The sequence below is a fragment of the Prunus persica genome, chromosome G2 (genome assembly GCF_000346465.2).
Source record: "Prunus persica cultivar Lovell chromosome G2, Prunus_persica_NCBIv2, whole genome shotgun sequence".
Classification (NCBI taxonomy): domain Eukaryota; kingdom Viridiplantae; phylum Streptophyta; class Magnoliopsida; order Rosales; family Rosaceae; genus Prunus; species Prunus persica.
Genome location: NC_034010.1, coordinates 2,273,493 through 2,284,355, shown reverse-complemented (window position 1 = coordinate 2,284,355; position 10,863 = coordinate 2,273,493). Strand labels below are relative to the sequence as shown.

Below are 10,863 nucleotides of genomic sequence, written 5' to 3'. Positions count from 1 at the left end.
TTGTCTCTCTGATTTCAATCTGTGTCATCTGTTAAGATTATGATGTGGAACAGAGTTCCATCTGGTAAGATTTCGTAACCCTTGGGATCTCAGAAAAATCTGATTATGTCGGCGGTTTTTTATATAAACCGTCGTGGTTATTTCAATTCTTGTCATTAAGTATATCTACCGACGTAGGATAAGAAAATCAAAGAAAAAAATTGTTAACAAAAATTCTTATTAAGACGACGGTTTAAATTAAAGGTACGACGTATAAAATGCATAAATACGACGTTAGATTTTATAGTACGATTTAAAGAGAATGTCGTAGAACTATACAATAATGACGTCGATATATTTATATTTGTCGTCGTTGTAAATTAATTTAATACGGCGATATTTTGTATTTTACAGCCGTGGATTTGTTTGTAATTAGACAGCGTCTTATACGAAAACCTCGTCGTGTTATTTTATAAGTAAAAACGGCGGCTTTTATTGAAATCGTCGTCTTTACTTTCTACGTCGGTCGATTCATAACTTCTGCCGTTCTTTGTTCGCTTTGATTTTACACTGCGGAAATCTGTTTCAAATAGACGTCGGTTGTTTAATTAAGTACGTCGTTGTTTTTGAACAGCCATTTGAATCTCCCTTTTTAGTTGTCTAAGGTGGTATTACACGACGGTGTTTTTAGAACCGTCGTCGTTTTAAAAACCACGACGGTTTTCACTGAGACCGTCGTTGTTTTCTGGTCGTCTTTTTCACTTTTTGTAGTAGTGGTATTTTGTGTTTCACCCATTGTCATAGCTAAGGGCAATTACTATTTATTTTTTTATTTTTCCTCCTTATTTTTTAATGAAAATAATTAATTTGGATGATATTTTCAGATAAGATTTCCGGGTTCCTACGTGTCAAGACTATTCATAATCGGATAAAATTTCCGGATAAGATTTTTGGATTCAAATTTTGGATGAATTTCAAAATTCAAATTTCAGATAAATTTTTGGGTTCAAATTTCGAATGAATTTCAAAATTCAAATTTCAGATAAATTTGGGTTCAAATTTAGGATGAATTTCAAAATTCAAATTTCATAAAAATTAGGGTTCAAATTTCGGATGAATTTCAAATTTCAGATAAGATTTTCATCCAATCAAATCAAGCCACATGGCATGTCTATCTTGCCAAAATTTTCTATAAAACCAGAGGCTCAGCTCATACATCTCACACCACATCTTTCTATATTTTCATTTCTCAGAGTTTAGAATTCATACTTCATTCATTCTCAATGGAAGATTTTAGGAGTCTTCCTATTCTTCTATAGGAAGACTCCAGCTCAGTTCCACTTCTCCAGTCCAAATTTGTTGTATCATTAACGTTATTTTATTATATCATTTTGATCAATTTGAAGATTAAGGGCAAGATTTTCACGACAATCGAAAATTTTTATTAGCTTGAAATTACCGATTAAGAGCTCGTTAGAGCTTGCCTTTGAAATGACTACAAGCTGCTTGACAAAAAAATTAGGCTTATAACAAAATTTCTTATAGATGAACAAAATGAGTAAGAATAATTCTTATAAGAAACAGTACTAAATGAGACAAAAAAGAAGAAGGAAATAGTATATATATCAGTCCCCTTTTATTGAGAGATCATTCAAATAATTTTATATATATTTATGATTCTGGTTTGCTTTTATATATAGTTATGGTTTGCTTCTGGCTCTAAGATAAAAATCTAATATGATTCCTTTAACTGCTGCCACCGGCACGTTACATAGAAAAGTGGAAGCTGATAATTGAGTTTTGAATCAATCGTGTGTCTAGTCTATTCTAAGAGCAGTTCTTGAATATAGCTTGTATAAAAGAAAATATATGTAACTAAGCAGACTTGGGAAGACAGCGAGCCTTTTTTTATTTATAAAACTCATAAATCAGTTTTGAAAAAAAGAATAAAAAATTCTTCAAAGTTTCTATTATTGTATCTTGCGAAATAGATGAAGAAAACAGGAAGTCTGAGCAGATACATACATTCGCTCTTTCTTTGATTAAAAAAAAAAAAAAAAAAACTAATTACATTGCGCAAAACAAATAAAATACAAGAAACTAGAAGAAACAAAAAATAAAAGGCACCGTACAGAATAAATCAAAAGCACCTGCAGGATAAGTATCAGCAGCAGATTTCTTCACGAATTACAATGAACAAGAAGGAAAATTTAAAGGCAATACACAGTTACACACTTTTAGAACAAAAGAGATCAAGAGAGCCAGAACCAAGACATAATATATATGAAGATGGATGAGTGTGGAAGATGGATGAAACTAATTATGGGTTTGAGAATTTTAAGTTAACGGAAAAGACTGCGAAACAAAGACTCTGGTAGATAAGGAAAACGCAATGCAAATTCCCCAGCCTTTACATAAAAAAAGTAGAATGCTTATTTACTTTGTTTTGGCCAAAATGAAAAGTAGAAGCTGATAATTGAGTTCTGAATCATTGGAGTGTCTAGTCTATTCTAATGGCCCAGCTCCAGCTCATGCCGCGTCCTTCTGTCTGATTACGTTTGATCCTGACATGGTCTTTTTTTAAAATCACTCACATCACACTTGCTTTTGTCCAGCCACATATTGTGATTAATTTCACCAATAAATTTTGATGAGGTTGGTCACATATTGCTTCTCCCTCACTCTCATTTCATGGAAGTTCATACGGCCCTAGGAGCCATGTCTCCTACAAAGTATGTATGGAGAACACAAATAAGTAACTGATTTTTCAATCATAGTCTAATGGGCCTACTCTAGTTGCTTCTTTCCCACTCTGTTTGATAATGAAATGGTCTTTTTTAAACTCATTCACACTTGCTTTTGTCCAACCACGAATTCACCAATAAATTTATTGCCTAAATGCATGTGCGATATATCAACTTGTTTGAACTTGGTTTTCTTCATTGCGAAATTCATGATATGTACATTTATACTAGCCACATAATTATTTCATTAGACGGAAGGTTATGAACTTGCTCATTTCAACCTTGATTTTGAGCAAGAACGACATAATATATATATATATATATATATATGAAGATGGATGAAACTTATGTGGGAGAAACTAATTATGGGTTTGAGAATTTTGAGTATAAGAAGTTTATGATGAGAAAATATTCTTTTTCTTTTTCTTTTGGGTCAATGAAAAAGACTCAAAAACAAAGTCTGCGCTACAAGACACAAATGAGAAGAAAATAAAGTTCGGCATCTGATGGATAAGGAAAACGCAATGCAAATTCCCCAGGACTTTTTATCCAGTCGACACAATTAACATAGTCATAAAGGCTATGACATTAATGTCCACCCTTAATTTACTTGTGGAAGAAATTAAGAAAATTTTGTTAGATATGTAAATATGGGTTAGGCCAGTTAATCATGATAATGTGTCTGCTCTCTTGCACCTAAATTCAGTATGTCTGCTCTCTTACACCTAAGTTTGATCTCCCTTCGTATACATTAGGTTAATTTACAATATTGCTTTGTCAAAAAACAAAAAAACAAAAAAAAAGGTTAGATATTTATGATCAATTTGGAGATTTAGGAGCAATATTTTATGACTTTAAAAATAGAAAGAAATAGGAAGTTGCCTACATTAAAAATAGAAAGAAAGAAAAGTAGAAAATTGATTCCATGGCAGACCAAAACAAGACACACTGGTTTTCAATCAAGGCTAGTGTTAGTCTAATGGCCCAGCTCCAGCTGCTGCTTTCTCACTCTGTTTGATAATGAAATGGTCTTTTTTCAACACATTCACACTTGCTTACGTGATGTCCTTTAAAAACTGCAAGCTCTACAAGTCCTCTACAGATTGTAAAGGGGTCAGGGTTCAAATCTTAAGTTAAGATTAAGTAAACCTACCAACTTGAATACAATCAAACAAAAGAAAGAGAAATATGGGTAAAAGTTTTCTCAGTACAGAGATGACAAAATATTACAGGGCAAACCAAATGGCAAAATATTAAAACTCTGAAACTTGAAACAGAAAGGTAGTGATTTACCATCTTCAGTTGATGTTACCACGATATGAAATGACCTTGTTGCTATCCAGTCCTTTCACAGCTCTTCACCCTGCAGCTCCGGAAGCAAGAGAGGCAGTCCCTTCTTTTACCCCTCTCACACTGGACCAGACATCATGCGAGGACTGGGTCAATTTTATCGAGGCCTTAAAAAGAGTAAATCGCAGTGGGAGGTTGGGGAATCCCCAGTCAGGATGGGAGACGGTCATCTTGAAGTGATGTGAATTTGCTGATCTAATCTGGCTTAAATGCACTTCCTGTATTTATTCTTATGGATGAGAAACTAAGTTCTGAAATACCAAAATAGCAATTGAAAATCACATTTCAATGTGTCATGGTCATGCCTTAGTGAAAATGAAGATTATAGTGATTGAAGAAGTCGAGTGTACAATAGCATAAGGCAAGAACCAGAACCAGCAAATCAGTAAATTACTCTTTTTTTTTTCTTTTTTTTTTTAAAAAAAATGAAACCACCAATTGCTGCTGGTGATTTAGATATTTTATATAAATTAATTCCTGTCCAAATGAACCCTATAATTAACAGTATGATTATTTAACAATGTTGTTTTTTTTTTCTTTTTCTTTTTCGTTTTTGTACAATTATATTATTCATATGCTTAGGTAAATGCTATATATTAACTATAGTTAACCGAAAAGAAAACTCTTATTAGCTATATAATATAACAGCATCTATAATCATGCTTCTTATTTTTTTAGTTAAAATTTAGCTATAAAATTTAAACTCCAATCATACTCCCTAATTTAAAGAATCATATATATTTAAATTTTTTTTAATTCAATATGATTGGTCTCCTTATTTGGCAAGTGCTGTAATTTTGACAAAACTATATTGGTCAACAATTTGCTTTTCTTTTCAGGGATCCCCCGACATTAAAAAATTATAAACTACTCGCAAATCAGTAAAGAAAGAACCAGAAACAGCAAATCAGTAAACTACTCGCAATAATATGCGAGAAAAGGAGTCTCACCATAAAGAGTACCTGGGAGAGTGAGAGTCGGAGTTGACCATGTCCATGTGTCGGTGTGGGTTCTCATCATCTTCAAACCGTCTTCTAATCCCATATCCCTATGCGGGGGATGTGGGATATTTTGGGCAGGTATCGTCCTTTACTTCCAGGCTGGCATTTATCTTTTAGAAGAGGACACCTAATGATTTTAAGTTCCCTCAGTGAAATAGGCAACCCCTCCACTGGAATAGATGCCAGCTTTGGAGAATTGTGGAGTCTAAGAGATCGAAGAGAGGTGAGGGATTGAAAGCCCTTGCTGCTCAGTTTCTTCAGATTTGGGAAGCCCCCAATTGAGAGATGAGTGAGAGATTCGGGGAGCAGCATCTCCATCTCCATCTCCCTGTAACTGTTGGGTGGAAATGACACCACACTTGGGTCTTCACCATTGATGGACAAGCCTGTAAGAGAGGTGAGCCTGTGCAACAACTCCCACAGCGGCTTACAATTCTTGAATCCACTAATTGTAAGTGATGTTAGGTTGGGGGGAAAGGAAGTGAAATTTAAACCTTCACCGTAATCAATATTCAATTCCTGAAGACAGTTGAGATTGCACATGTCCGGTAACATCTCCAATTTGTTGCAATTTTCGATGTAGATTTCTTTCAGGCTGGAGGCGGCTGTTGTTGTTGGCGAAGGCAAACCCTCACCACTCAGGCTCGGGATGGAAACCAGACTCCCACAACGATAAGTCTCTAAAGTTTGAAGGTTGGTGAGGTAGCATAGGCCCTCCGGTAACGATTTCAGATTTGGGCAATAGGATATGCGTAGGCTTTTAAGTGCCCTGGGAAACAACTGGGCTCTCAATGATAACAACGTTAGAGATTCACATCCCAATATTTCCAAGTGCTCAAGAGAAATATGAGAAGAAGAGGAAGACGACGAACTATCCTCGTCTTTCTCTACTAATGATTTCAAACTTTTACACCTCGTTATCTCTATTCTTCTTAGATTTGGGGGAATCTGGTATTTTGCGAAATACAGCAACGAATCACACTCCTCAATCCTTATGACTTCAAGGGAAGGAGGCAGACCAACATCTGGAAAAGAAACCAGACTTGAGCATCCAACTATTTGAAGGTCTTGAAGAGCCGTTAGGTGATGCAACCCTTCTGGTACCTTCGAAAGACTTGCACACTTGTATAATAGTAGATATTTAAGCTTGCAAGTCAATATTTGCAATTGCAGCAACTCCTCTGCTTCTTTTCCCAGCTTTTCAAGGAGGGAAGAGTTTCCTTCAATAACCAAACAATCAAGAGAAATCAAGTGTTGCAATACTCTATCCTCATTCTTCAGTGAAGATGTCAGCTCCTCACATCCGCCAATCCTCAAATTTGCAACCTTCCTTAATCCTTTGGTGAATTCCCCTGTTTGGAACCTCACCTCTGAAATATTTGAAAGCCCCAGGGAATTTAATAACTCAAACTCAACGCCACTTGTCTCCACCACCGCTTTGCAGCCATCTATCCATAATCGACCAATTTGTTTATAGTTGGAAATTGAAATCACCAATTCCTCGCATTTAATGATTTGAAGTGTTGCTAATGAATCAAGGTTCTCGGGCACCTTACCCTCCAATTGAGGACAATTTCTGATTGAAAGCAATTTCAAGCAAGGGAAAACCTGATCTTGTGCGAAAGGAAGCCATTCTTCCAGTTGTGCATATCTGAAAACTCAAGAGTCTCCAGTACTAGAAAAGGCAAGCTACTCTCTCCATAAAACTCAGGACCGACACTTTTCACTGCCGCCATTCCTGTATATAAAGTTCTTTAAGCAAAGGCAGCTGCCCCAGTGGTGGCAGATTTGACATTTTACATTTGTCTAAGCGTACACGCACATAGTGGAGAATAAACGATCTCCAATCCATGTTGAAAATTCTAATCCAGCATAACCCCTGATGATGAGTTTTTCAAGCTTTCTATGAGGTTCTAATCTGTCAAGCACGCCTAATTGCGTTTCTTGTGTGTTATCCGACCATTCTAGCACCAATTCATCTACTCTCTCCTTGGATTTTAAGTCGGCCTTCCGTGCATCCTCAGCATCGATCACATTCTCCAACCTTGAGAGCGATAATGTCCCTCGGAGATGGGATAGGGATCCTATCTCTCTTATCCCTGATTCATCACTTCCTTTACCCACCACAAAATTAGGCAAAGATTGCAGATTTGTCAACCGACCTAGTTGCGGAGGCATTGCTTTCAGTGAACCTACATCTGAGTTATTGAGATGACGCAGATTCACTAGATTCCTCAAGTTCATGGGTAGTGCCTTCAAATAACGACAACCTTCCAATATCAGTGTCTGTAAGTTGAAAAGAGTGGTTGTTGATTCAGGCAAACTTGTTATATTTGTGTGAGAAAAATCAAGATACCGCAGATACTTCAAATTACCAATTGAATCTGGCAGCTCAGTTATTTGATAGCCATTCAAAGAAAGCACCCGTAAGTATTGCATCTGAGGTAATAAATCAAAAATTACCGTACGAGCCAGATATTGTCTACTCCACCGAGTATCTGATAGTGAAAGTGGCAGGAATGTTCGCAAACGTTTAACTTCGCGATAGGCCTCAAACTTTTGAACTCCATCAAACTCACCAATTATGAAAGACGAATGACGAAAGCATACAGATTGCAAGCTATCACCTTTCTTGTCCTCCAATCTAAAACAAGTATTTCCTGCTGCCCATTTTGCCAAATCAGTAACAAGGTCATGCATTACATATCGTGAACTGTTTTCACTTGCCTTTTGAAATAATGACCTACATAATAGCTCTTGAAAATAGTCGTGGCCTAAATCCTCCATTTGTCTATTGGCTTCTGGTGGTTGTTGAATCAAACCCTCTGCCATCCATAAAAGGATCAATTGCTTCTCCCCAAATTCGTAGTCATTTGGAAATATTGAGCAATAGGCAAAACACCTCTTCAAGTTGGAAGGAAGATAGTGATAACTCAACTTTAATACCGGAAGAATGTCACTCTTACCTGATAAATTCCACAATTTGTTGTTCAATATTTCTTCCCATTCGTTTATTTCATTCTGACGTAAAAGCCCACCAAGAGTTCTTGCAGCTAAGGGCAATCCACTGCATTTTTCAGCAATTTTTTTCTGAATCAACTCAAAATTTGGTGGTCTATCATTGTTAATGTTCGCAAATGCATGCTGCTCAAATATTTCCAAACAATTATCATCTGACATAGACTCCAAGTTATGAACTTCGGTGGCTCCCATAATCTTTGCAACTTTTAGGTCTCGTGTTGTCACAATTATCTTACTTCCTTGTGCTCCAACACTAAAAGGGGACTGAAGTCTTGTCCACAGATCATATAAATCACCTTTGTTCCAAATATCATCTAAAACAATTAAAAACTTTTTACCTCTTAACTGCTCATTCAAATCATGCTGCATTTTACTGAACTCCTCTACTTTAACGGGTTGAGATGTGACTGATTCAAGAATTGCCTTCGTCACTCTTACAATGTCGAAGTCATCGGACACAGACACCCACACCCTCGGCTCGAACTCCTTCATGACATCACTGTTGTTGTTGAATGCAAATTGAGCAAGTGTAGTCTTCCCAAGGCCAGCCATGCCAACAATGGCAACAACATGAAAGTTGACATTATTATGCTCATCTCTCGACAACATGTCTAATATTTTTGCTTTATCTCCCTCTCTTCCAACAATGGTTAGTCCACCTAGCACACCTGAAGTTGGTGGCCTTGACCATGCTTTACTAGACGTTCCGGTGCCCTTTAAACCAAACTTATCTTTCCGTTCAGAGATCTCTTGCAACCGCTCTGTAATCTTCTTTATCTCAGAGTTCATATCGAAATTGAGTTTCAGTTTGGGGAATAAACTCTGCACCTTTTTACTTGTGCTGGCTTGATCCCGTCCCTCTATCTGGCGCTTCAATATTTTAGTAGCAAATTTGTCCAGCACGTCATCTACATCATAAGCCAAGTCTCTGAGTTCATCCAGCCACAATTTCACACGATGCTCTATCAGTTGCTTCTCCTCCGCATCATTCAGCACCGCTACGATTGCAGACAAATTGTCACTCCATTTATTCAGCTTTTTGTCGACGCCCTTTACGAGACCAAAGTAGTTGAGGATCTCGCGAGGCGCCAACTTGTCGAGCAGCACCTGAAGGAACGCCCCAAGAAAAATCTCTCCCACTGCCATACTTGTTGATAATTAAGACCGAAGAGACACACACAAGCAGCCAAAGAAGTAAGGAAGTTTTCTTCAACAACATCAACATGCACAGCTAGTTTTAGCTGGGGGAACAAGAATAACGCTGGAAGGCCAAATATAAAACAAAATGAAATAATTGCGTAGATATTTCAGTTCAGAATAAGCACTTACATGGAAATTTTGAGATCTGATTTTGCTTGAGATCCTCAAATCCAGACTGAACAAATTAAGATGCACAACTGCAGAAATTAAGTGAAAAATTAGTTTTAATTAGGATGTGTAAGTCTTATGGCTTATAAAAACATAAATATAAAATATTGAAACAGTATATTATGCTTGCAAGAAGCACTTACACGGAAGTTCAAATCTGATTCTGCACTTACAGTATAATTATTTTTTGTCTGTTCTGTTCTATTTCGATCAAAGTGACTTTGTTCGAAATAGAGAGGAACAAAACTATAGGAAGACTCCAGCTCAGTTCCACTTCTCCAGTCCAAATTTGTTGTATCATTAACGTTGTTTTATTATATCATTTTGATCAATTTGAAGATTAAGGGCAAGATTTTCACGACAATCGAAAATTTTTATTAGCTTGAAATTACCGATTAAGGGTCCGTTAGAGCTTGCCTTTGAAATGACTACAAGCTGCTTGACAAAAAAATTAGGCTTATAACAAAATTTCTTATATATGAACAAAATGAGTAAGAATAATTCTTATAAGAAACAGTACTAAATGAGACAATAATATGAAAAAAGAAGAAGGAAATAGTCCCCCAAATAATTTTATATATATTTATGATTCTGGTTATGGTTTGCTTCTGGGAAAAATTGAGTTTTGAATCAATCGTGTGTCTAGTCTATTCTAAGAGCAGTTCTTGAATATCGCTTGTATAAAAGAAAAAAAATACATAACAATATATGTAACTAAGCAGACTTGGGAAGACAGGGAGCCTTTTTTTATTTATAAAACTCATAAATCAGTTTTGAAAAAAAGAATAAAAAATTCTTCAAAGTTTCTATTGTTGTATCTTGCGAAATAGATGAAGAAAACAGGAAGTCTGAGCAGATAAATACATTCGCTCTTTCTTTGATAAAAAAAATAATACTAATTACATTGCGCAAAACAAATAAAATACAAGAAACTAGAAGAAACAAAAAATAAAAGGCACCGAACAGAATAAATCAAAAGTACCTGCAGTTTAAGTATCAGCAGCAGATTTCTTCACGAATTACCAAATACCGAAAGTGTCGTAGTGAACAAGAAGGAAAATTCAAAGGCAATACACAGTTACACACTTTTAGAACAAAAGAGATCAAGAGAGCCAGAACCAAGACATAATATATATGAAGATGGAAGAGTGTGGAAGATGGATGAAGCTGATAATTGAGTTTTGAATCAATAGAGTGTCTAGTCTCTTCTAATGGCCCAGCTCCAGCGCATGTCTGATTATGTCCAGCCACGTATTATGACTAATTTCACCAATAAATTTTGATGAGCTTAGTCACATATTGGTTCTCCCTCACTCTCATTTCATGGAAGTTCAAACGGGCCCAAGAGAACTCAAGCAATGAGCTGAGCCCAAAGTTGGGGGGGGGGGGGGGGGGGGGGG

The 10,863-nt window shown here is 36.4% G+C and overlaps 1 pseudogene; it reads right to left on the bottom strand.

Annotated features, from left to right (window-relative positions):
* On the bottom strand, positions 3,841-9,836 carry LOC18784562 (annotated as a pseudogene).